Raw genomic sequence first — 27875 nt, forward strand, 5'->3', positions numbered from 1 at the left:
TAAACCACAATGTGATAAATCATAACAAAGTATAAAATGAAAACATTCAGTTTATTTAGAGAATGTTCTCAAAGAATACATCAGTCTCGAACCAAAGCATACATTTATGTAGACCGTTGTTAACTCACAGTTTATTTATAAAATGATTCCATTTTTTGATAACATCTGTGTATGGCAAGGTGCCTAACCTCTGGGGCACAATGGGGAGAAGTTATGAAGTTAGCATCCTCCTTCCTCTCGATGTACAAGCAAAGAAGCTGGAAGGAATCACAGTGTTACTCTGCTGACTGAACTCAGGCAGCAGCATCTGCTGGGTCTTACTAACTTCCACTCATTGGAGAAAAGACAGAGCTCCTCTAAAATGGAGGCAACAGGAAATCTTGGTAGGAGGCTCTCAGAACAGCCAACCAAGGCAAGGTAGGTACAAGGCTGTAGACCTGTTGTGTACAGAGTCAACACTGACTTCAGTCATGGTGTAAAATAAACAAAATCACACAAAGTGACAAAAATAAATCAGAAATTACCTAACTCCAGCTGTTTACACAAAGCACAAAACTCATGGCTATTATAATTCTGCTTTTCTCTCTGGTTACTTGACTGGGAAGCTACTAAAACATAATTTCTATTTGTGCAAATTTTTGGAAGAGCAGTGAGTACTTTTGAGTAATGCACCTATTAGGTAAAGTACTGATCTGGATGGAAACGAAGCTCCTGAAACACATCTTTGTGTACAGAAATTCCACTTGCTGTACATCACTGAAAAATTTAGTATGGCAGAAAAAATAAATCTGATTGCCCATAAAATGTTTTTTCTATAATAGTTATGACCCAAAATATATTTTTAATGTTGGAAAAAATAACACATTGTTCATTTTGTCTGATGGATTTTACCACTTCCTGCCTGATTATTGAGGAATTCAGAATGTGTTTTGGCCAACAAGAAGTATGTCCACACTAGGGAATGTATTGCTCTCTTTTCAGGAAACACAGCTACAGTACTGCTATTAATGCAGGCTTTCTCATCAGCATTTATCTAATGCTGTCTGACCTCTGTCATTTTTCTAGATCCCTCTTATCTGCTTCACACTTGACCTCTATCCTGCAATTAATTCCACTTGGTGCAGAGGTTGGCAGTGTTCAGCGTGGGGTCCCAGCCATTACAAATATCTGCAGTAAACACATTGGAGATTGCAATACCTGTGCTGGCAAATACCAAGCCAGCAGCTCTCTCACATTTGTCTGGAGATCAGACTGAGCTCCTTCAGATAGGTTACACAAAGTGACCGTTCACCCTTCAGCATGTGAGCCTTTGGAGCAGGGACCATACACTCCCAGGGCAACGGTGGCCCCATCCTTGGTGGGGCAAATAATTAAAAACAAGAAGATGAGACCTGGCTGACCTGCTGCCTGCTGCCATCTTCTCTCTCTGCTTGAGCTATCCACCCTCACTTGTTTGTTTCTTTTTTTTTAATGAAGGTTAAATTTTCTAAAAAAAAAAAAAATCTGTTCAATAAGAAAAATACATTAGCAAATTGAAGGGTGTTTTTAAGACTTTTGTGCTCAGCAAACTGGCTTTCATTGAGCATTATATACATCTCTGGTAAATAAATTAGAAGATAAATAGCATTAAACTCATAAAACAATTGCTGTATTTTGCTGATGGTTGGCATCTCTGCAGTACAGCTGCTTCTCCCAGCCTCCTGGGAGTAGCAAAAGGGACAATAGAGAGCTATGCAGTGTGGAATCCACACCACCAATCTAAAGGCACACACACACATATTTACCAATACTCACCATCAGATCAGGGTAATTTCTATCAGTTTGGTAGCATATTGAAAGGCTTTCTGTCACCCAACGAGGAGCCAGCAGATGGTCAATGCAGGAGGTCACACAGGTTGGTCTTAACAAAGTCTTTTGCCCATGCAATCCATCACGGATCGGACAATGCCTTTGTATCTCTCAGAACACATCTCTTTTCTTAGCATCTATTCCAGCAGGTGCAGCTCTGCGTGTCAGCCACCCCAAACAGCCAGCTGTGCTTGCAGTGGAACATTACAGTCTGCAACCATCAGAGGAGAGGACTTGTCACTGAAGGCTGTAAATAAAAGGGGAAGAATGTAGTGGCTTTGGGACTTCTGCCCAAACAGATAAACCTTGACTGCTGTTGTGCCTTTGCTTTCTTAAGAAGCCCCAAGTGCTGTTTCTGATCAGAGAAGAAAGACTGCCATGACCCTCATCAGGGTCAGCTGTTCCAAGCTGGAGTTCACACTCCAGCACAGCCAGGACTGTGTTGCTCAACTCCAAGTGCAATCCCCCATGCTCTATTCCACATGGGGCCCCTGACTCCTCTAGTGGGTCCTATATGTTTCCACCTCCTCTGCTGATTTATGAGAGTTTTTCATTAGTTCCCTGTTCCCCAGTGCCTGTGTCCAATGAGGAGTCCTCTGCATTAAAGTAGGTGTTGAAAATGCAAGAGGGAGCAGGAAGGTGATAAGTAACTGGGTAATGGGTAATTCAGTTAGTCTTCCAGGGGCTGAGAGACAAGAAATCTTACTCTAAGGAGAAGTCACTCCTCAGGAAATCCTTATGGATCATTGTTCCTATGGAGCAGGAAAACAAGCCTCTCACAATAGAAAATATCTTTCCATCAGCAGCATTAGAAAAGGATAGAGCAACCAAGCTGTGGTAGAGTGAGTCATCACTCAGCAATTTTTCTTCAGCGCTTTCCCACTGATTGCTAGCAAAGGTCATGGGTTGCTAAGGCAGAGTCTGGAGGCTCTAAGATGGGAAGGGCCACCAGGAAGCCCTGATGCTGACAAAGATGTCTGCTTCTACATTTCAGTCAAGCTCAGAATTAGAGTATGGGGGGAAGATCCATCTTCTTTCATCTAAATTCAAGATTTGCATTTTAGCAAATCTGAGGGAAGTGTTGTGGTTGCTATGGATAAGATATATGTAGGGTCCAAAACTCAGAATTCATTTAGTAGACAGAGAGCAAAGGAGACAGGAGAAATTAAGGGTGAAGTGCTGTCAGGTCCCCCGCTGAGACATCCAGTTCAGGGTTAGCTCCAGATTATGACACAGAAAGTAGCTTTGACTGCAGTGTTCCCCTATTTGTTATGATAGAAGTGATTCACCTCTGAAAGGTCTTCAAGCCATCATTCATCTCCTTCTCCATTCCTGATTTGTACTGCCCAAGTAATTAATTTACTGCCTGTAAATCCGTGATAGGAGGAGGAATTATGTTTGAAAAAGGAAAATCATTGCTTTCTGCTTCATTTATCTTAAAACTAAATCTGTAACGAGGTGTCACATTCCCTTCCTTCCTGCAGATGTAGGCTTGTCTAAAATAGCCACCCTCCCCTAACATTCAGTTATCTCTGGTGTAGCACCATTGCCTGTAGCAACACTGAGAACAGTTAAGATAAGACATCAGTGTTTTATCACTGTTTGGTCTAACCTTACTTAAAGCAACTCTGGATGATGGAATAATAATAAAAATACCAACACCTTAAAGGACCTCTCCTGCCTTAAAGCTATTATTTCTATCAACAATCCAGCCAGAAGAGAAGTCCCAACAATGGAAGATATAGAGGAAGGACCCAGGTTTTATGGTTACACTGGAGGAGCAGGTATAAGGAGAGGTAAAAGACTGGAGCCAGAATTCATGTCCATTGTATTCTCATGTTTCTGCAATATCACTGTGAAAAATTAGAGGAAAGTGCTTCAGTGGTGTCAATCAACCATTAGTGACCTCCTGAGCTCTACAAAATTTATGGCCTTCATGGAGGTCTCTGGCTCTTTTTTTTTTAAGATTGCCAGAAGACTGTTTAATTTTTGCATTTCATGGTGGTTTGGTTCCCTGTGATTTCCCCCTGCAAATGTAAAACGACAGGCTGTGCTTGGGTAGAGCTTCTGTCCTGAGAATGTCCAGACGTGCCCCATTCCCCTAATGAGATTATTTTTACTCTGTCTTAAGGGTATTTTAGGTCTTCACAGAAATACCTTAGAGGCATAAAGACTGATGTTGGCTGCATACAGTACTGCTCAAAGTATGTCAGAAATATGTAATGTATGATAAACAGAAAGATGTGCTTGGGGTTTCAATCATCTTTCTTCTAAGTGAGGTATTTCAGGACTTCAATGAAATGCACATGTCTTACATTAGAGAAGCTTAGCAGGCTCAGAATATGTATATCCCCATTTTCCTTCAGCCTGTGAAGCTGCCTTACTACCAAAGCTGAGTAAAGTATCTTCATTGAGTCAGCGTAAACAGCTCCTATTCAGCTCTCAGCCCTGCAATCACATAGTGGGTGATTTTTTTTGTTGGTTTTTTTTTCCCCTGCAGCTTTTTTCTTTTTCAGAAATAAGAACTTTCTCATGCCTGTTGATTTCATCATACAGGAATTTAATTCAGCAGTCACCTTAAAAGGCCATTCATTTAGATTTAGGGAGGAGCACATTTGCTTCCTTTGCAAAATGTGATGTCAAGGCTTAAATTTTTGTCCCCTCGATTCATCTTAAAATAGGCAATGCAGAAAGAGGAGGGTCCGTAGTAGAACACAGCACACATTTATATGGTCACCTAAATGAACAGAGCTGGAGGACTCATATGCCAAGCCTTTTTCATGGAACGTGAGTACACTGGTTGTTCTTTCTGAGGGTCACAGGTATGGAAAAAAGGCACAACCTATTTTAGCAGGGTTCTGATTCAAGCTTCATAATTAGCCAGCTAAAAGATCAAAGAGCAGAAAGAAGTCAGATGAAAGCTAGATGCTGGTGTGGCTGCAATTCCTTTCCTAACTATCTGTTTCCCAGATTACAATGATGTCAGGCTGTATCTGTCACAATTAACATGGGGAGGAGGAGGATAAAACAAAAGCTTGTTTACTGTAGGCTGTGCCAAAACAGTTTTTGTATAGATTTCTCCAAATGAAATCAGTTATTGTAGGTGAGGCTGGTGGCTCCAGGTACTATTAAAATTGTCTGCACACCTCACAAAGCCCTGTTTACAACCAGTTACAATTTCTTCTGAATTCAGCTCCTAGAGTTGAGCTGTTCAGAGCTGTCTGGCTCTACTAGGTACACCTATGTAGTCGTGGCTGTACTTTCCAGACACAGCCTAAAAGGCTTGTTCAGGTCAAAGGCGTTTGGAGTGGAGATTTGGCCTTTGCAGCCAGGAGGGCTGGGGGGAGGAGGGAGGAGGGAGAAGGGGTCTTGCTGAAAGAGCTCTCTCTTTTACACTCCTTCAGCAAATGCAGCTACAGTTCACTCAGTCAGAGGGAGGCCCTTGAAGGTTTGTCACTCACAAATGTTCAACAGAAACCTTCACAGTTTTAGCAGCTAACCTCCCTGATGACTTGTCTTCCCTGAGCACACTCCAGTCCAAATTTAAGATAACTTTTTCCCCCATACGGTTGTTACAAGGCTGCCTCTGTGGCAGGTCACACCTAATGTTGAGATCTGGACTGAGAGAGGGGCACAGCCTGGTTTTCAGCCAGCTTCCCCTGGCTAGCACTATGGAGGAAAGGGGAAGCTGCTGCACAGCAGGAGACTCAGAATAGTGGAAACTGGTCCTGGAGGTGGCAGGAGGAAGGATGAAAGTTTTAAACAAGAATCAGGGATGAGGGAGAACACTGGTGATGAAGTAAAGTGCAAGGCAGAAGCTGGAAGGGACCATCAGAGCTGGGGAGTACCCACAAGGAGAACTTGGGGTTGAACCTGGCTGAGATGACACAGGAGAAAGGGAGAAAGGCAGTGGGAACACTGATGCTAAGACAGGGAGAGGGGTAACAGTGCTGGTCCAAGAAACAAGCAGTACATGGGGCTGATGCCTGTGGTCAACTTATCTTGGATTTACTAGGGCCTAGGTTTTGCTGTGCAAGAAGATTAGGACTGGGAGGGAAGTTTACAGAGTGGAGGTAAGGACTGGATCAATCAGAAGTACAGGACTTAAAGCTGAAGGCAAAGAGAAGATGTGGTATGGATAAATGGCCCCTGGGGTTTAAATGCTGCCTTGGACTCTGTCCCACTGCTCAAGAACTCCTTGCGTACCAGGCAAACCTTGTATACATTTACCCGGAAGCTCCTCATTTCCCTGGTGATCAGTGTGACTCCTGATGTGAGAAACTGCTGTGTTAGAGCTGTAACTGAAGTCAATGCGGGCTATGATTTTTGTATATGCAAAAAAAAAAACAAACCATCAAGTGCTTAAAAGGATCAGGTTTTAATATTTCACACTGGTTGCCAAGATTATTTTATTTTTCTCCCCATTTTTTATCCATTAACCTCACAGGTTTCCTTAAAAAAAAAACTTGTGAAATACTCAGGTTTTATACTGTTAAATGCCAATAAACAAGCATCTTGGGGAACAAAAAATTCTTCCTTCACTACAAAAGAATTCAGTAAAGGGTGAAGCCCCATTAAACAACCAGTAGAACACAAATCATTTAACAGTTGCTAATTACATAACCAGGTCTTGTTTTGTGTACTGGCTGAAGCAAAGATACTCTGAAAATACAGTTATGTATCATGCTAGTAGTAGCTGAGTCATCCATGGAAGTACAAATTGGAAAAATACCATCCATTTCTTCTCATGTAATAGTAATAGTAATAGTGTAAATGCAATGATTTTGCATTTGTAAGGATTTCTTTCTCCACCTCTAGCCCCTATAAACTTTACTGGAGACATACAGTAAATATCTCCCTTGAATAGTGAGATTTCTTGAATAGCAACTAGACTACAGCTTATTCTTTAGTTATTTTGGCTGCAGCCCTTGAAAGTGATCTGTGGAACCCTGGGAGTCTGCAGACCCCATGTTGTAAACTGCTATGACTGCATAGCTCACAAAAGCAAAAAAAAACCCCAAGAATCGTTTTTTCAGTCTGTCCAGTAACATGCTCTTTGTAATAAGAAAGTGTATGAAACATTCGACGCCCTCGCTCCCAGCAGTCATCTTGAAAGAAAGGAACAAGTTTGTTCTGATTTTGCCATATCAGATGTTCTGCCTAGGACTTGTCTGCTGGTTTTCTTTGTTTTCTCTCTCTACAGTGCCACTGACAAATCTTGCATTTCTCTAGTTGACCATTGTTATTGTACCCAAGCCCAAGTTAAGACCCCAGCACACTAACTCACCTCTGCCAATGCAGTCCAGCTCCTAACATGCATCATGTAGGGCTGCAATCCAATTTTAAGCTTACATACTTGAACGTTTCTATTCCACTGCAAACTGAGAATGGTATTTGATTCTGCAGAAACAAACATTATGAAGGTGTTTCCCCTTGGAGTTTGGGAACTTCTGTCACTGGTGTGTAAGGATCTGTAATTACAGCAGTGTTCCCTTCCATCCACCACAGCTGTCTCCAGCAATGTTCCCCCTCATTAGGAAACTATCCTATAATTTAAGATTAGAGCTGGAGCATAAGGCAGTAATTGCCCCTTTCTGTTTGAGCCCTCACAGAATTTACGTTGTCAAGCTGAGGAGTCTGTTGTGCTTAGACCTTTCCACCTTTCTGAAACAGACCATTACTTGAACTTCATTTTTCTTTGCCTCGTTTGCACCAGCAGTTCCCCCAGTGCAAATGCCGTGAGAGCTGGTTGTAGATAGCCCTGGCTTCAGGAAAGCCAAGCCTCTGATACTCTTGATAGTGTTGCAGCCACTGAGGATTTTTTCTCACCGTCTGACATTCAGCTTTTTATTACATCAGTGACCTGTGTCACTTTCCCATTAAGTTATTCTGGCTGGGAAAATTATGGTAGAAGAATTGAAAGTGATGTGAAATGATAGGTTTATTCAGTTCCCCATTCTGAGTATCTGCTCATTTCTGGAGTATGGAACAAAACACATTTATCTTTATTCATTACCCTTTAAAATGACACATATTTTAAAATTTTGTTAGTTCCATCTATGTGATATATGAGATATTCCTGAGCTCATAATTTGTCACTGCTGCCTTTGTATGACTTAGTAATAAAAATCTTAGTAATGGATGCTGGGCTGGTGGCAAAGGATGTAGCTCCTTGCTCCCTTATTTCAGCTTTTTGATCTTTTAAGCCCTGAGCCCTGGCTGTTCTCCTTTGAAAAACTTGGTGTTTGCTAGCTGAATTATAACAACACATAGATAAAATAAATTTGCCAGCAAGCTCCTTTTAGCTATTTATTTATTTTTAATTCAATTTGCAAAACACAAAAAGAATGAATTCTGAGCTGCGATCAAATTTAACAAAGGATTAAAAAAGCAGACCAACCCCTGAGAGCTTTAGCAAACCACTAGCTTTTTCCCAGGGTTCTTCATCACATTTTTCAAGACTAGAAAAGTGAACAAAAAGGGCTCAGTGTGGGTGGGCTTGGGACAGAGGTCTAACGTGTGAACATTGGCTCAGAGCACTTAAGCTGATTGCTGCTTCAGTCCTTCTGCCCCTTGCCTCAGTGTCTGCGTGGCAGAGGTGTGTCTGTGTATACACACATGTGAGTACCTGTGCACATCTTGCTCCAGGAGCGTATGTAACATCCACATATTGTAAATTATGCTGTGAGTAGCTACTCACTGCATTAGCTTTTCCTGATGTTTCCTGTTGCAGCTTTCTTCCTGAACTGCCAGCATTAACTTACTTTCACTTTACTGCCAGAACATGACACAATGCAAAAGATAAATTTCAAAGTTCCACAGATAATTTATAATGATTCATTTACAATTACCCCAGTTAGTGTGGATAAACATTTTCCCAGAAGACAAAACACTAAACAACATTCTGGTATTCGCCTTGGCTTTTTGGAGAGATTGACTTTTAAAAAGCGATATGCTGCTTCATGGGTAGAAGAAAATTCCATTTCTGAAAATCAAGCCTTTGTTTTCAGAGAAACCCATACAGCTTGCATTTGCTGACTCTCTTCATGTGGTGCCAATGAGTGGGGATGGCCTGAGCCTGACTTTTCCTTCCTCATTATAGTTGGTGCGTGTTTGCTTCTCTCGTGGGCTGTGTTTTCAGTGTGTTTGTTTAGTTTCTCACTGTTTGCCATACTGACTTCTTTATTCTTTCACTTCTGAGTTTGCTGCATATTTTATTTCTGTCTTGCATCTGCACTCTGCTTGCTTTGCTCAGCTGGATTTAGCATCCTGATTATATGAGGATGTGCCTTTTTTTGTCAATTTAACCTCTTCAGCCTTAGTGCTCTGTTGGAGGGACTGCAGAGGGGAAGGAAAAAAATTAAAACCCTAAAATAAAGTCCTACTAACAGCAAGAAGAAAATTTAGAAGCCAAAAAACAGTCCTTGCAAGGTTAAAATTAATAGAACAGACAGAGAGTTTTAAAAGATACATAATTTCTTCCCACATACATGATCCAGATGTTACTCAAGAAAAGAATCACATTTAAATATAAAAGAATCATACTTATTGCATTGTTTAATCACTGTGTTTTTTAAGTTCAGGGAAAGTATGAAAAAGCCAGATTCAGTAATTCACAGCTTTCGCAGGAACAAAAACATTTCTTAGCATGGTTTATGGCCATTGCGCAATACAATTCTCTTATCTCTGGTAAAAGTCTGCAAGGTTTATCAGCAGCTCTTGACACAAGTGAACTTCAGATCTGACTGCTTTTCTACAGAAGCTATCTGGGATCAATGGGGTCATGCTGTGTCTGCACTCCCTGCAGAAATATCTGAGAGAATCATATTGGTTATCTTCCTCGCTTCACATCCCCTCGTGGAAAACTAGTTGTCAACATTTGCGTCAATGGGATGTCACTTGATGAGATCCCTCAGATTTCTAAAGTGAACAGTTACATGTATCTCATAATCTGTAACTGAACATAACAATCATCCAACTATAGCCAAGCCTGGGAATAGAGAATGTCAGAAGGAGAAAAGAAGCTATCTCAAAATAAGTTTGAAGAAAAGATGAGTAGAGCTGACAGATGGTGCAGCACTTCAAGGAAATCACGACTTTCCCCTTCTTCCATCAGTTGCTAAGGAGAGATTATGTATAAGAGAGTATGAAGAATATCAGCACCCAGGTAATACTTAATTCCGGTAAGTGTTTGAAGACCCATGGAGCCATCTTACACACCTTCCGTCTTAATCCAGCCTGCTTCTTGGGGCTGGGGCATCCATCCCTGTGCCTATTTCTAAAATGGAAGATGGGAGTATTCCATCTTTCAAACTGTCCGGAAAGCTGTTCAGAAGCATTAACCAGTCCACTGTACAGCTATGCATTTCTTGAGCTGCAGAGGCAAATACTTACAGCTCAGAACATATCTCCCTGCAGTTTAGTGATTCTCCATTCAGTACCTGCTTTAAACCAGAACAATGATCTTTTTTTTTTGTCTTTCTGCAGGAAAGGGTTTAATCCCATTAATGACTGTATTTCCCTCCTTACCACTCCAAGGATACTTGGCTTAAAGGGGATGATGCAATTATCATGACTGAAGTGAAACTCAGATCAGCTGAGGAGACAGAGTGGGAAAAACACACATTTGCTGCAGAAATTCATCTGGCAAAGAAAAAAACCTGCAGATCATTGCTTTCTTTTTTAGAAAAGATTGCAAGGTGCATATTGTTTACTCGGGCTTTAACTGACTGGAGGGCAGAACTGAAAGTGTTGTAGGGAGTGAGGCTATGTCTGGATGGAGATCAGTCACCAGCAGTGTTCCTCAGGGCTTAATCCTGAGGACAGTTCTGTTCAATATATTTATAAATGATTTGGGTGCAGGAGTTGAAAGCACCATTAACAAGTTTGCTGATGATACTGAACTGGGAAGTGTTGTTGACTGTTTTGAAGGACAAGAGGCCTTGAAGAGGGATATGGATAGATTGGAACATTGGGTTATGATTAATGGGATGAAATTTAGCCAGCTGAAATGCCAGATTCTCCATCTAGGACAGGGTACTGCTGGGTACAAGTATGAACTAGGAGAGGAGGGGCTGGAGAGCAGCCCCATGGAAAGGGGCCTGGGGGTGCCAGTTGACAGGAGGCTCAAAAGGAGTCAGCAGTGTGTGTCCTGGCAGCCAAGAGGGCAAACCTCATCCTGGAGTGCATCAAACACAGCACAACTGACCAGTCAAGAGGGACAATTATCCCACTGTATTGAGCTAGTGCAACCTAATTTTGAGTATATTGTGTAGTTCTAGGCCCCAAAACTTAAAAAGGATGTGAAGATCCTTGGATGTGCCCAGAGGACAGGAAAGATGATGAAGGGGCAGGAAGGCATATCCTTTAAGTTGCTGATATCTTCTTGGGATCCAGTGATAGGACGCATGGGAATGATTCAAAGTTGCACCAGGGAAGGTTTAGACTGGACATTGGGAAGCATTTCTTTACCAAGAGGGTGGTCAAACACTGGAATAGGCTTTCTAGAGAGATGGTTGATGCGCCACAGTTTTCAGTGCTCAAGAGACATTTATTTGGACAAAACCCTTGATACCATGCTTTAACTTGGTCAGCCCTGAAGTGGTCAGGCAGTTGAACTAGATGATCATTTTAGATCCCATCCAGCTGAACTATCCTATATTCTACATTCTATATTCTATATTCTATATTCTATATTCTATATTCTATATTCTATATCCCGTATTCCGTTCTAAACTTTCCTTCAACAGAAGTAGGGATATATTTCCTGCTAAATTATCTCCCTTGTCTCTTATTTTAACTACCTTATATCTACTAATTTCTCAAAAGACAAAAGCTATTGGAGAGACATTCCAGCTGAGGATGAAACCACATAATTCTTTGATGTAGGAGAAGCCATGTTTACAACATCATCCTCTTAAGCAACATGCAGAACCCTAAAAAATGGCCCACTTGTTTTAGTAGGGCAGAAAATTTTATGTAGTGGCCACACACAATAATGACAATTATGAGGGAATGCATACGAGTTAATGAGGAGCACTCTTACTTGAGAACCAAGGCCACTAATGGAACAGGATCTGCAGGTGTACAGGATGGAGTCACTCAGCATCTCAGAGAAGGAAACTTGTATTTCATGAAGGGCCTTCAGGGAAGGGAAAAGGACCAGGCTTCTACGTTTTTGAAATGAAAAGCACTGAGGAGAGCCCAAAGCACCCTTAAGTGTTACTGGGAGAATCCCTTGGGCTGTAGTGTAGGGGAGGTTTGGGTGATTGGCAGCAAAACGTGCTGAAGATTAAGTGCACATGATGATGATATCCAGAATGGGAGGCAGAGAAAAACCAAGGGACTGGTAAAGCTAGTAAGGGGACAGGGCCAGTGGTGGTATCTGGGGGTATTCATAAATTTTATGTCTGGAAAAGAAGATGATGAGAAGCAAAGGCTGTAAAAGTAACTAGTATGATTTAAGACCAGTAGGAGAGGGATGAAGCAGTCACTGGAGGCAAGGTATTTTGGTCAGAGCACAGCACTGGGGGTGAGGATAGCCAAACATCTCTCAGGCTCATTTCCCAGACCTTCCTCAGGTGCATCTCTTATTCCACATAACGAAGACTTAAGAACCTCCTCAAGACTCCTCTTTTTTTGGCTTGACTTAGACTTGACTTTAATGAACTAGCTTTCATACTGGTGCTGTTCAGCTTTGGTCTTTCCCTTGGTTTTTGCTGTGTGGTCTACAACTATCTCAGTCAGACTGCAGGCTCCATAGTAAGTCATTATAGTGCTAAAGTATAAATCACAGAGAAATACAGCACCTATATGGTAGCTAAATTACACCTGTGGTGTTCTGTAAATAACAAACTACCCAGGAGTAAAAATTACAAAAGGGTAAGATGCAGAACTTGAACCAGTTGTGCTGTAGCTCTGGTCAAATTAAGATGCAGTCAAGAATTTTAAACATTACACTACATATTTAAGAGTTTAGTAGCACACAAAAAACCTCTTCACTTGGGGAGAAGCTGTGATGTATTTCTAACCCAAGAAATACCACAGACAGAGTTGTCACCAGTGAAAACCAATTTGGACTCAAGTGAAAGAAAGGATAAAAAAATGACAATAGGAAGCCATTATAGGACAGTGGGGGAGAATGAGAAAGCAGAACAGGAAATGTTTATGTAGATAAAGGAAGCCTGCAAAATAGCTACAACAGGAATGATAGGAATTTCAATCATCCTGTCACTGAGGGGAATTGTAATTAGGAAATATCAAATAAGTGTGAAAAGCTGAAGAGTAACATAGCCCTGAATTGTCTTTAGAAAGTTTGTGAACACACTCTACATACAGAAGCAACAGCCTCAGAAAGTTCACATCCTGGCTTTTATCTCCAAATCCAAAATAGTGCAGATCTGAAAGAATCAGTTTATTGACCTTCTGGGTTATACTACCAGCTCTATTTTCTCAGGCCTTCTGCAGATGGTTGGGGGCTGGTATATTCACAGAGGATGTGGTTCATTTAACTTCTGGGGATTGACTCTTGCCATGTTTGTGGAGGACATGAACTATAAATTGTTGGGAAGACAACTTTGCAAGCTATGAGATGGTTAAGTGGCTATATGTTTTTACTACCTGAGTTATTCTTAATTAAAAATGGTATAAAAGATAGGCAATTTCTAGAAATCTAGTCATTTCTGGAAATCACAGTATACAACAGAAAAAGCTTAGTTCAATCTGCATTTAAAAAAAATTATGTGCAAAATCCATTCTTCTGCTAGCAGTACCATATTGGCTTCTGTGAGGTTTAAATTCTCCGCTGCAAAAGTGCAGTTAAGAATGGGAGGCATTGGCAAAGCTTCTTTGTGCTGCAGTTGTAAGAAAGAGCAGTTAGGTGAAAATTACTTGATATTACTCAGGTGATGTTAAAGCATCTGGTAGCGTTAGTCTTCTGTCCATCCCGAGCTTTTTTTCTTGGCGTCTACTCAGACTCTTTGTGTCTGCTGCACCGCTGCAAGCTTTCCTTTGCCCAGGGTTTCCACCCGGTCCTTCCAGTTGACATTCAAATGCCCTTGATGCTTGCCTCATCCAAAACCAGTTTGTTCTGCCATGGGGCCAGCATAAAACAGATGGCAGTCCCCTCTGATACTGGACTTCAAGAGACTCAAAGAACATCGTCTCATACTAACGGGACTGCATTCAGGAAGTAAGAAGAGTTGCAAGACTCTTCTTATTGTTTATGAGAGGTAGTTCAAAGTTCTTCTGAGAAGCTGAAACTCTGAAATTTATTGCACTAGACTTAACTCTTGCAAAGATTCATCTGAGCAAGCATCTGGTATGTTCCAATTCATTGCACATATGTCTGCCATTGTATCACTCTGCACAACAATAACCACTTTAGTATTTAGCCCTGACTTAATTCAGTATTGCTACTATAACACAGAATTTTCTTCGACATCTGCTGAAAAGGATAACATAATTTCACAGTATTTTATCTTTTCTGGCCTTTATTTGCTCTGGTGAAAGATGATCTAGCTTGATATTTCTCAAGACATAACTGTTGTGTCTGGAGTCATCCTTGTTTGTATAACAGGGATAGCAATTGTGAGACTTGCAGGGGATTAAAATGAGCATTTATTTTATAATGTGATTATAATGTGATTCACTAAGGTTTTGATGAATCTGTGGGAGGAAGTGCATAGTTAATCCTACTTTTCTCTGGCTCTGTGTGCATTCTGGCCTCCAAAAGTTGTGCAGAGAGGTTTTGAAGAACAAACTCCAATCAAACCTTTTCATAGGAAATTTTTGCTAGCAGTCTGCATAAATGCCCACTTTATTTTAATGAGCACTTTCAGTAGTATCACACGACTGTTTTCATGATCTCAAAACTTGTATTTAAAGAACTGTGACAATTAATGTCAAGCCAATTGTGCTCCCATGGACCAATTTTTATTTATCTTTGGTCAGCTTCCACCAAAAACATATCTGTGTCCCCTTGCTGTCAGCTGAAATATTTTTTTGGAAGTCAGTATTATTTATCTCACTAATTACCCTTTAACTTGCTTTTGCTTATTTTTACAAATTTTCTTTTTCTCCCCTCTACTAGATTATTAATTTTTTTAAGGCTTACTACTTATTGTTTCTGCTGACCTTTGGATCCCTGAGCCTAGGAGGCTCTGGGATATTTTTTCCTATTTAAAATACGAAAAGGGACATTTTAGTTTCCTTTTCTTTTTTTTTTTTTCCCCAAATATTTTCTGCCAGCAATTCCCTTTCATATGACTGCTTGATTTAGTTTCCCCAACTCATAGAAATTCACATTAAAATAGGAGTAGAAGACATTCTTTTGGCAGCTTGCCTGCTGAACTCTAGAAATGCCACTTCACATAGTCCATGCTTTGGATGGTTGAGTGAGCTCCAGAGAATACAACTTGGAAGAAAAACGTGCAGACTGAAGCCTGTTAATCTGAGGAGAGGGGAAACTATCCTGTAAATTACTTCATCCTGATCACATGTCGGTTTTCTTCTCAGCCCTTCATGTTGGCAAAGTAATTAATTCTCTTCACTGCTTCACTAGTTGGTCACTGTGAGAACTCAGGCAGCAGGCACTAGTGGTGCCTGTGAATTTTGTGACACTGACACCCATTTATTGACAAGCACATTAAGATATGGCACACAGACAACCATACAGTTATGAGATAGCAATGACTTTAGACCTGTGCTTACCTGAGCGTCCTGTAGGACAGGAATCTGGCAGGGAAAGGATGGCTCTGTTGTCACTTCATGGTCATCTTCCAAACAAGACAATCCTAATTATATAACTAGGAAGTCCTAACAGCATTTTGGTCCTTCAAAAGTGAAATTAAACTGCCAGCTTACACTCAATCTTTGCATGGAAAACGTTAAAATTCACAGCAGATTTCCAGACGTCTGCTTCCCAACTGTTTTTAAAATCTAGGTCATTATATATAGGTGGCATCAGATATGTCTCCATGGAAGTCTCAGAATATTTTAAACAGCAAAATGGGTCAGCCTGCTTTAAAGCTTGTAACCATCTAACACAAGTTTTTGTACGTGTACAGTCCAAGAAAGGTTAAATATCTCCCTTCACCCCTCACTGAATATGGATTTTTAACATTCCATGTTCTCATAGCTCTGTAAGGCAGCATTTTCTAGATAAATTCCTCTGTTATTTCAATCTGTTTTATGTTTTTTGCCATCCAATATGAAACCTATGGCAGTATAAATACTATCTTGTTCCAGACGTTGGCCATTCATTTCCACATGCTGTGCAGCCATTCCTTGACTGCAGGCATTTTCCACAAGTTGAAAATTTGATGGGCCTCAGATACTACTGTTTCTTTGATTTTGTGATTATTATTGTCCTCATTATATTGCCCCAGACTGGGAATGAAACAGTGATTCCAAAAGGTGCCACACTCCCTGTGTGCAATTTTACACATGCTTGCAAACAATTTTCAGACTAGCAGGCAACACACATTACTCTAAGCCATGCAGAGCAGAGGTGTGGGGTAGTGCAGTTCTGGAGAGCGCTACTTGATGGATGCTGCTGGGAAGTAGCAAGGGGATTGATGGGAAGAGATGGTTGCCAAGGCTGACAGTACCATCAGGAGGGAAGCACAGAGAACATCAGACCCATGTGGTTTCAGTGCAGGAGGATGATGAATGAGTAAGATATTGCTGGGTGAGAAAAGCAGTGGATGCTCTGACTTGGACTTTCTAGAGGTAGAAGCTACTTTACCTGTTGAGCAAAATGTTGGGGGTCCTGCCATCACTGATGACAGATGTGTCAGCTTGGGAACCTTTATCCTGGTACCCTTGCCCTGGATCAGGTCCCCTGCTTAGGGCCACACTCCAGTTACAGACAGGTCATGATTACATAGGAATAGAGCCATGGGGGCCCCTAACAGTCCAAAGACAGAACTACAAGCCAAAATCCTGACACATTTTCCCACTGCCAGCCTGAATGCCTGAGAAACCAGCTGAAAGCCAGGCCAGCGTGAGAAGGTCCTCACTAGCCTGAGTGAAATGCATGACATTTGGCAGCTCTATGGGCTATTGAAACCCATAAAAACATTCCCAGTACTTTCAGAGGACAGCAGATCCTGCCTACAGGATCTGCTTTCCTTGCTCCAGGAACTCAGATAATATTACCACCTTCTGAACATTATTCTACCTGCATCTGAAAGTGTTTACTATTTTTTTCCTGAACTTTTAACATCTGCTGCTAGTTTTGATGCATTTTCCCACAACTGCCAAAGAATGAACTCGTCTCCTTTTTCATTTCTTTCCACTGCAGCCAATACGATCTCATTTTTCCCATTGCAAATTCTGCCACCACTGAGCTCTTCTGGCTTCATGCTGGCTTGTGTTTTTAGGACAGAGGGGAAGAGGGTTTTGTGTGGTCATTTAATGCATGAGAAAACTCATTAATAGATTTTCTGGGTAACTGAAATGTTGTTTTTAACTGCAGAACAGAGAGAGTCTAACACTGCAAGCTTCCTCCTGATGCCCTGGCAGTCTCCTGCAATTCCAATTTGGTGTGACTGTTTCTTTGGAAGGGAAGAGTAGCTTGAACTCTGTGCTTATTCATTCTCACTACTGGGACTAATCAATGAAGCAATTGTAATTTTTTGGTGAGGTAAGTGTTGCCATGTTTTAAGCTGACAGGAAACCCATCACTCGCACAATTGCTAGGCCACAAGGTGAGAATGAGAAGGAACCAGGACAGTGACTATGAATACACAACTGAAGAAACTCACAGCCCACTTCCAAACAGTTGAAACAACCAGTTCCTTCACAGTGGGGCATTTGTAGTCTGTTGCTGTGAAATTATGGTGATGTCAAGAGCACATGATAATTACTTAAGTTAAGCTGTATAAAACAGCAATGGATAGACTGCTCAACCAGAGAGTTACAAAGATTTTGTGGAACTAACAAATATCTTCGTAAAAATAAATAGATGAACAATATTGTCTGCAAACTGAACCATTTGGAAACAACAAAGTGGAAAGGTCTGTGTGCACTGTCAGTGGCTCCTTGCATCCCTGGGGAAGGGCACGCTCCTTGGCCATGGCAATGCAGAGTTGTTCCCTGAAGATGGCTAGAAGCAACAGAGCCATCTACTGACTGACAAGGTTAACCACAGCATCTTTATGTGCTGCTCATTTAACGCGCCATTTCCATCCTAAAATTGTGGCCTGTGGAGAACTGGTTTTCAGCAGAGACTAATTACTGAAGCACACAATTAATAGTTGATTAGCAACTTGCTGAGTCTCCCTATTACTCATCGCTTTGACATCTGGTTAGGTACCTGTGTGAATAAGCGCTCCTAAGCATGTGCCATATATTTTTCCCAGCATGAGGTAGCATCACATCTCGTGGTTAAGAAGCAAGGTTGGTGTTTGCTGAACACTGATTACTTTGAAGAAGGCAGAAAAGCACTCTGGACATCAACGCAATGTTATTGGAGCAACTGGAAAAATAAGGGGACGGGAATCTTTGACCTGGGAATTATTGAGGATAGTTAATTGTGTTTAGGAGCTGTTGTGTCCTGATGCAGGTGTTTGAAAATGGAGCCTGACATGCAACACCTTGTGTGCTATGTGACCTGAGGGCTCACATGTCCTGGGACCATGGAGTCTTACAGGAAGTCCATGTCTTGCCAAAGACTCTCAGTAAAGCAAGCAAACAAAGAACCTTTCAAGTTCATGCATAATGACAGATGTAAAAACGGAGTGAAAGTGCATGAAATACTGATTTTAAAGACCATTTGTGTTATGGTAACACCTAGATCCTGGATAGATGTCAAGAAACTCCCTCTTACCAACCTTCTGTTGGTTAATAATCATGTAAGGTTCCACAGGAAAAATGTCTGTGCCAGCAAACAGAAAATACCTGGCATACTTGCTGCACAAGTAGCTGGCTGAACAGTCCAAAAGGCACTCAGGAAAACTTAGTCAAACAGCTGACTGTCAATATAAAAAGTCCAGCATTTTTATGAAATGACTGTAGGGATCAAGACTGGCCAGAGCAACTGACTCTGCCCAATAACCCTCCCAAGAGCTTGCAGAACCTGGTCTTCACAAATGGTGAGTGAAGTCCCATGATCCCCCTTGGTGTTGGAGGAGCTGTGTAACCTGTAGTGCTGCCATGGAAGCTCTAAGTGCTCTGTTAGGCAGAAGGCTGATTACATACACACAGAGGATTCCTACCCTTGCTAGAACTGGAGCATCCAGATTTACACGACTTAAGACTTCTCTTTGAAGTGTCACTATGAGGAAATCGTGTCTTTCTTCCTCTTGCAACCACTTCAGCACGGTTTGAATTAAATTATAACTAGGTTTAATCCCTATTGCTTACAAAACCTACAGGCTGAATTCACCCTTTGCAATTTTTAGAAAAAACAAAAGCCAAGGCATCAAGAAGTGCAGGCAAAATACCCCTCCTAGGTTATTTCATTGTATCTTGCTATTGTAAATGAGATGTGACTGTAGATTCTCAGAACACAGAGTAAAGCTCCACATATATGGGCAACAAGTTTTTGAGCTTTTAAACTGAGACTCAAGACTCTTCTTATGATACTCAAGAACTTGTAAAATCTTTCTTTAAATAAGAGTATGATGTTTAGTGGACAGAGGTAAATGTTATTATGAAATCTTTTAGCTGCAAGAACAGCATTTCAGACTGAGAAGGTTATATTTTTCAGAGTACAGATGTCAGGATGACACCTAAAAAGACAAACAAGAATAGAGAAGCATTTGGAAACAAAATATTTGGAAGGAAAATCTAAACCAGCTTGTTTCCACTCAAAAATAAATGAGAGTGTCATCACAACAGACATGAGACAATGGCTCAGACATAATGAATTATAAATAAACAAAATACATGGATTTCCAGGACAATTGGACCTTGTTTCTGTAGATACCTATGCACTGAAATGAATGCATGAGGTATGCTGGGACTGCTCATGAGTAAAGTTATTAGTTAGAGTCTGTCAGTCTCCAGTCATGTGCAGTGACATTTGCAAACCTGTAAAACTAGAACTTCAAAAATGATAAATTGTTCTGAAGAGCAATGGTTTCTTTTCTATGGACTGGATAAAACTTAGCAAGCATTTGGTCATTTTTGTTATAAATAATAATAAGGCATATAAAGACAAGAATGAGGAAAGATAGATATTTTATAATCATTAGACTGGCAGTTTTTAAAGGTTTTCCTCTGCCCCTTCACAAAGGCACATTCTCAGCATTTCATGCTCTCCTGCCAATTAATGAGTTATTTGTGTGGCCATTTTCACCTGTGTAGCACTGACACACAGGGTGTATGGCACATGGGAAGACAGAAATCCCAAGGGAATTGCTTCGAGGGATACTGCCAGGAGGAAATGGCTACACCAGAGCGGCAAGCAGGGAGGAGCTGCCTTGCTAATTCCAAGCATTTTCATCACTGAGTCCCTGGTGCCTTGTTCTCATCCAGACAATTCTGCCATAGCCACACTCCTAACTCTGTTCCTTGTCCCACAGATGCCACTGGGAGAAGGTGCTGGGCCATACCATGCATGGAGCATGGTGAAGAAGGCTTGGAACTGGCAGTGCTGCATGGCTCTGCCCTTGTGCCATGTCCCAGGAGCTGGAGAGGCACTCAGCGACAAACAGCACTGTAGTGGTTAGTGGAGGAGCAATCCCTTCTTTCATAAAAAGCTGGGTGTTCACTCACATATCTTAATTCTTTCCATGCATGTCCTTTCTTGCCCTCACCCCCTAAATTTTGTTGACACAGAAAACCAGGAATTTGGTCTCTTGTCTGGGATTTCTGGGTAGCTAGAGACCTGAGTGGATGTGCAGTAGAGCAGATCAAGTGATGTCTGTCCTGATAACTTGACATACTTGATAACACACATACTTGATCAACTGTACTTGAAGTGAATAAAAATCTGAGGTATCTGGAGCATGTCATGCTTACTCTGCAGGTGCCAGTTACCTGAGCATATGCCAGGAGATGCCTCCATCCCTTTTTCTGCCTGTATTGTCCTGAGCTGGAATTAGAGATGCTGACAAAACTTTACACAAGAAAAGATAAAACAATTTAAAAATATCTGACAGAGCCCCTGTAATGTAAATCAGGAACCTATCAGGTTTCAGAGGAACTTCTCCTTTGAGCATGAAAAGTTGTGGCTACCATCAAGTCTCTTCGGTTTTTTTCTTAGGTTTTTAGCCCTGAACACACTCAAAGAAAAAAATAAGACTCTAGGAAGAAGTGATCTTTCCAGTCACAGTAAATTTTACATTGCCATTGATCCAGATGACTCCATTACTGCTTCCTGGAGGTGAAAGGGATGATACTCTTATTGGCAATGCTTCAACATAGCTTGTATGCTATAGAGAATGAAACAGGCACCTTTTCAGTCTGCACTTGGTCTGTTCTTAGCTAGGGGACAAGTTACTCCATTCCTACCATGAACTATGCCCTTCCGTAATCCAAGCTTCCTGACACTGCCCTCAAAACTGGGGCTTGGGAGTATCTTTAGATAGCAAGTTCCACAGACTAATTATACACTGTTGTAAAAAGAACTATGAAAAAAAGGGTCACACTTTGTTTTTTCTTCTTTTAATTAAGTATCACTTTGTTCTCAAATTATGAGAGATCCTTTAGAGTTTATTGCTTCTATGGTTATAGACCCAGAAGTGTGGGGCAGCATGATGTGATGCACAAAGAAGCCCCAGTTCCTGCAGACAGTTACGCACCTCCCACATTTCATATATGTCCGTAAAGCACAACCAGCTTGTTGCTTGGTCTACAGCCAGGCATTGTGGAAAACAGTCTCTGCTCCAAAGGGCTTATAAACATCAAAAGAAAATCGAGCAAGTAGCAGAAAACAAGGAAACATTTAGAGTGAGAAACACTATTTCAGGTCTCAGTGCCATTTTATCATACACTACCCTCTCAGTGTCTTTGTGGGAGCTGACTGCAATTTCTTTCATGGGGGCAGACTGATAGGTCTCTTAATGTTAATGGGGCGTCACATGAGTAAAGAATGCTACTGATGGAAGCAGAAGTTGGATCACAGCACTGATCTCATCAGTAGCCTCTTGTAGGCAGTAAGGTCAAAGGCTTTTTGAAAGTTAAAAATCAATTATATCAGTAGACTTTCCTGTATTCAGTGCTTTGAAAGAGATCTTTCTTCATAGAAATACTGATTTGTCTCAATTTTTTCTTCATAGTGTCTTAGAATTATTTGAAATTTAAAAAGACAAGGAATTTGCTAAATGGAAACAGTATTTTTACAAAAACAAATGCTCTTCTAAAAAAAATCATTATGATAGCCAGTTTTGATAGATTTCCCATGGCCATTTTAGCAATGTTTTAAATTAAGTATTTGAAATAATTTTTCTTTAGCATTCTGCAACAAAACAATTTTAGCAACGTTTTCATAATGTCTAAAATGGATGACAAATTATTGAAAATACAGGTCTAATTTGAAACCTTGCTAGGAATAATTAATTATTAGCACACAAAAATTTCAAATAAAACATAAAAATAAAACAAGATGCTAGATCTGCAAGTAAAAAGCCATTCTATACAACCTTACTCCATGTCTGAGATCAAATCAGAGATCTGATCTGACACCATATAACACAGAGGTCTAGTTCTTTTATACTGCAGTTTTACAGGAAAAGGAAGGGTCCATTCAAGCCCTGTTCCAGAAAGCTACTGCTCACCTAAAACTTTTCTATCCCTGCAGCTGTTTAACTGCCATATTTACTGTTAGATTTTCCTTGCAAACAATAAAATACCAGGACATTCTCTTACCTGTCTGTCTCTTTTGGAGTACCCGACATGTAAGAAGGAAAATGCATAGGTAACTGCTACTCCTCTTCAGTCATGGAGATGCCACTAGGACAAAAACGTTTGCCAATGAATCACATTTTCATTTAACCAGTTCAAGAAGTTATGCCTTAGACATGTGTCTGCAACTGCATCACCGCTGCTAGTTGCATTGCACACAGTAAAAAGTGTGTTCAAGAATGGCCAATAAAGCCATCTTCACACCCCTGTTAGGAACCGGATCTTGGTCTTGTAGGACTTTATTCCAGCAGTTACTGTTGAAACTGCATAGCCCAGCTGAATGCATTAGAAGCCCATTTCCATGTTGCCATATGTTCGCCAGCCACCCCTTGCAGACTCATGGGGCCTTAAACTGTCTCGTTCTTTACATGATTTGCAAGTGAAAACAAGTAGTTCTGTATTTCCCTCTCAGTCTGCTCCATTTGAATTCTCTGGTGGCCAGAAAGGAGAATTATTAGCTTTCTTATCAGTGAATACGTTTGTAAGGTCTCTCTCTCTCTCTTTTAATAGCTCTGTAGTTCTACTCCTTGTGACATTTGATGGAAATTGGCCACTGAGCTCAAAGATTAGGGGGAGGATCAACTGGTACATATAAAAAACATAAGCATGTAAGTCCAGACAAAAAACCAAGAAGCCCATTATTTTATTTAAAGACATATGAATTTCAGCTTGTTTGCTTACAGAAATATCAGAAATATCACTGACAAATCATATACTTCTTGTCCAAAGACATGTAGAAAAACCTGTTTGTCAGTGTTGTTAATATGGCAACAAAAAGGCTTACAGCGAGATTTTTCCTGACGGAAATCCATTACAGAAATTCCTATAGTACTGTTGGGAACTGCAATATTTCTAGTACTGAGGAGATTATACACACTTCCAGAGTGACAAAACCCATGTGAACATGACCTTTCCCTTAGTTTTCTTAAGGAATAAACCACTCTGGCTGCATGTATACAACTGAAGAGACCACAAACAGCAAAAACCCTCTCCTTCTACCTCATCAATTGAGTTTTCCAAATCATTAATTGAAATGTAAATTCTCTGATTTTTAAGGAAAAATCTTTGCAAGGCCTGAAATACTGATTTTCTCAAAGTAATATGTTCTGGAGAAGGAATGTGGGAATCCTTGTGATTGTTTCATGGTAAGGCAGAGTTTTTTAAAAGTCTTGGAGAAAACTGATGTGTGTGAGCATAGAGATTCTCAAGTTCTTTCTGGTTGTCATCCCACATACAGGTCAGACATTTCACATGACCCCTACTATTAGTATAAATAACAGAAGAGGCTGAATTTGTTAGTTGCAACTCAGCTTGTAACTCAGCTTGCAACTGCTGTGATTTTACTTCATGTCACAATGCCTAAGCTGCGCCCTGCTGGCTTCTGCAGAGGAATGAAAGACAGAAATGATCCAAGTTTTTAGACTGTATACTACCTTATCAGGAGATAAATGAATTAATAAAAATAATTGAGAAATAGAGATGATATTTTACTGCCAATAACTTGAGAATTTGATCTGTTCCAGTCTGAGAAATGGGTATCAGCATGGACAAGAATCACAGAATCACAGAATATCCTGAATTGGAAGGGACCCACAAGAATCATTGAGTCCAACTCCCAGCCCTGCACAGGACACCCCAAGAATCACACCACGTGCCCGAGAACATTGTCCAAACACTTCTTGCACTCTGTCAGGCTTAGTACTGTGACCACTTCCCTGGGGAGCCTGTTCCAGTGCCCAGCCACCCTCTGGTGTTTGCCCAACCTAAACCTCCCCTGGCACAGCTTCATGATATTCCCTCAGTTCTTGTCACTGGTCACCACAGGAAAGAGACCAGTGCCTGCCCCTCCACTTCCGCTTGTGAGGAAGCTGCTGATTGCAATGAGCCTCCCCTCAGTCTCCTTCAGGCTGAACAGACCAAGTGACCTCAACCACTCCCTGCATGAATTCCCCTCTAGACTGGTCACCATCTTCATGGCCCCTCCTTGGATACTCTTTAATAAATTAATCATATATGTATCCTCTGTGCCTTAATTAAGAGCCTAGAGATGCAGGATCTCATAGGCTATGAATTTTCCTATGGATAGTTTAGTGGGTGTATAAGAAGGCCCAACTCTCAAATCAGGTACCTGGTTTAGACACTTGAAGAGTCAGAAGATGATCCCTCAGTCTTTTATTACATTTTAATGCATGAATTCCTTTACAAAAAAGAAAAGCTTTGGCATTCTTAAAGATTTGCCACAATTTATCCTCTGAACTACAGAGATGTCACAGAGGATACAAATATGCAAAAAGTTTGCTGTGGATGTGTCAAGGTACGTCAAGCTAGACAAGTATTAAACATAACGACAATTTCTTGCATGTTAAAATATCAAATGGACTCTTGGTGTAAATATGATATCTCACAATGTATATTCAAAAGGCATTTATGCACCCATGGCAGGGATTTGGAATGATCTTTAAGGTCACTTCCAACCCAAATCATTCTATAATTCTATGAGTCTGATTTTCTGGAACATAAATTAATGCTGAACCATTTTTGCAAAATTTATGTTTTAGTCCTAAAATGAGATTGGTACAAATGTTATGCTGCCCTCTGAGGGCCTGTGTACAGTGCAGGGATCTGTTCATAGAGCTGTCACAACATGCAGCTTCTAAAATGCCACCACAGACGAGATCTTACTGTTCTCAGGTTCTAACTCAGGAGATTTCTCCGTTATCCCAAGTCTGAAATTTTGTATAGTAGCTAAAATGTGCGCTATAGAAATACTGTGTGTATTTATAGACTACCAAATTGCCAAGCAATAAAATTGCAACCACCCTGAATGAAAAGTTCTGTGGACTATTTGACTTGATTTTTGCATATTAATCCTTCCAAGTGCTGATGATCAGCTAGCTGATCCATTTTGGTGCATTGCCTTATGTACAAATATTTGCCTAGTGTTTGGAAATTCCAGTTAATTCTTGGAAATTCCCAGGAATTCCAAGTAACATGCTCTGGTAGTGACAGCACGTTCAGAATTTCAAGAACAAACAATTGTTCTTATGTAACAAGGGAGGAAACTGGGAAACTGGTATGAGCATGTCAAATGTTGTAGCTGAAGGTGCTGTCAAGTACCAGTTGTCCACATCAACAATTTGATAAGCCATCTCAAAGACAACAGGTGCTGTAGGAACACACCTGAGGTCTCATGCTCCATCTCAAACACGAGGTTTGCAAAGGTGTGGTTGTAGAGGAAGGTAATTAAAAGTCAATAAACATAAAAATAAGGACCATTTTCTCTGCTTTTGAAAATTCTAACATTAGCTGTTGTCTGCATCCGGGTTTTATTTAAAAGGAAGGATTAGGTTCTGGGGGCTAATGATATTCCTTCAGGCTTTTCTTTTTATCTTTCCCTTCAGAAGCTGGAGTTCCTTATGGTCCTCTCTTTATTAGCAAACTTCTCCATGCCTCACTCCAGCTTAATTAAAGGTCTGATTCTTTGGCATTAAAGGGACACTATCTACTGGAAAAATCAAACCTGTCTGAAACTCCTGTGCCTTCTGTAGTTACATACAGTGTTTGATGACAGAAGGGAATAGAAGGAAACACTGTTCGTTTGTTTGTTAAAGAGACAATTTGGGTGTTTATAAGCATTTTTTTTTTATTTTTATCAAGTTAATGAGGCCAATTTTTATTGTAGAGATTTAGCAGAAGTATTATGAACTAGACTTCTCCCTTATTCACTGTCATTTTATCCAACCACCTTGATGGTTATCCTTTAAAGTATTTTCTTCCCCAGCAACTGAAAAATCACGTTGATGATTAAAAGTCTGCAGTGCTAACCTGGAAATTCAGAAACTTATTTTATTGTTTTAGACAGAATTATTCAGCAACATAAGGGGTCCCTATTGAGACAAGTGTTATTTAATATCTCCATTAATGATATAAACAAAGGGATTGCGTGCACTCTCAGCAAATGTGCAGATGACACCAAGCTGAGTGATGCCAGGATACCATCCAGAGGGACCTGGACAAGCTCAAGAAGTGGGCCCATGGGAATCTAATGAGATTTAATAAGACCAAGCGCAAGGTGCTACACCTGGGTTGAGACAACGCTCGGTATCAACACAAGGCGGGGGACGAACAGATAAAGAACAGCCCGGGGGAAAAGGACTTGGAGGTGCTGATGGATGAGAAGCTGGACATGACCTGGCAATGTGCACTCACAGCCCAGAAAGCCAAACGTGTCCTGGGCTGCATCCAAAGCAGCGTGGCCAGCAGGGCAAGGGAAGGGCTTCTGCCCCCCTGCTCTGCTCTGGTGAGACTCCACCTGCAGTGCTGCATCCAGCTCTGGGATCCCAGCACAGGAAGGACAGAGACCTGTTGGAGTGAGTCCAGAGGAGGCCACCAAGACAATTAGAGGGATGGAATATCTCTCCTAGAAAGAAAGGCTGAGAATGGGGTTTGTTTAGCTTGGAAAAGAGAAGGCTTCAGGGTGACCTAATTGCAGCCTTCTAGTATCTGAAGGGAACTTATGAGAAAGACGGAGAGGGACTATTTACAAGGAGGAATGGATTCAAACTGAAAGAGAAGAGGTGAAGAAAGTCTTTACTGTGAAGGTGGTGAGGCACTGGCACAGGCTGCCCAGGAAAGCTGTGGATGCCACATCCTGGCCAGGGCTCAAGGCCAGGCTGGATGGGGCTCTGAGCAACCTGGTCCTGCTGCAAGATGTCCCTGCCCATGTCAGGGGGCTGGAAGCAGACGATCTTTAAGTTCTCTTCCAACCCAAACCATTCTGTGATTATGTGATTCTTTGTGATTCAATGGCCTACATTCTCGTTATAAAATAGCACTTCCTGACCTCACAAGGATATTTGGGATAACTACAGTGCGGCATTCCCACGCAACGGTGACGGAGGCAAGACACACGGGCAGCAAAGCTTTAATTCCCGTGCTAAGAAGCATTTAAGCTTTTCAGTCGCTGAGACCTTCTTGTGAATGAACACCCCGACCCGAGCAGCCACTGAACACCCACACCTCGTACCGCGGCCGCCGCCCACGGCCACAATGGCAGCGGCGCCACGCAGCCCCCGCCCGCCATGGCGTCACGCGCAGCCTGCCCGGCCCGCGGGCGCCCCCCGGTGCCGCTCGGCGGGAGCGGCGGGGGGCGGGGGCAGCGGCGGCGCCGCTTC

At 41.3% G+C, this 27875-nt stretch overlaps 2 long non-coding RNA genes across 2 annotated transcripts; one reads left to right on the top strand and one right to left on the bottom strand.

Annotated features, from left to right (window-relative positions):
- Positions 1 to 15803, bottom strand: LOC104688949. Its single transcript, XR_751713.4, has 3 exons — positions 15559 to 15803; positions 1795 to 2095; positions 1 to 437 (listed from the first exon to the last, which is right to left on the bottom strand). It is a non-coding gene; the product is annotated as an uncharacterized LOC104688949 (long non-coding RNA).
- Positions 4550 to 24469, top strand: LOC109144526. Its single transcript, XR_002045334.2, has 4 exons — positions 4550 to 4635; positions 17327 to 17494; positions 20379 to 20520; positions 24225 to 24469. It is a non-coding gene; the product is annotated as an uncharacterized LOC109144526 (long non-coding RNA).
- The last annotated feature ends 3406 nt before the right edge of the window (positions 24470 to 27875 follow it).

Source organism: Corvus cornix, chromosome 2, assembly GCF_000738735.6.
Source record: "Corvus cornix cornix isolate S_Up_H32 chromosome 2, ASM73873v5, whole genome shotgun sequence".
Taxonomy (NCBI): domain Eukaryota; kingdom Metazoa; phylum Chordata; class Aves; order Passeriformes; family Corvidae; genus Corvus; species Corvus cornix.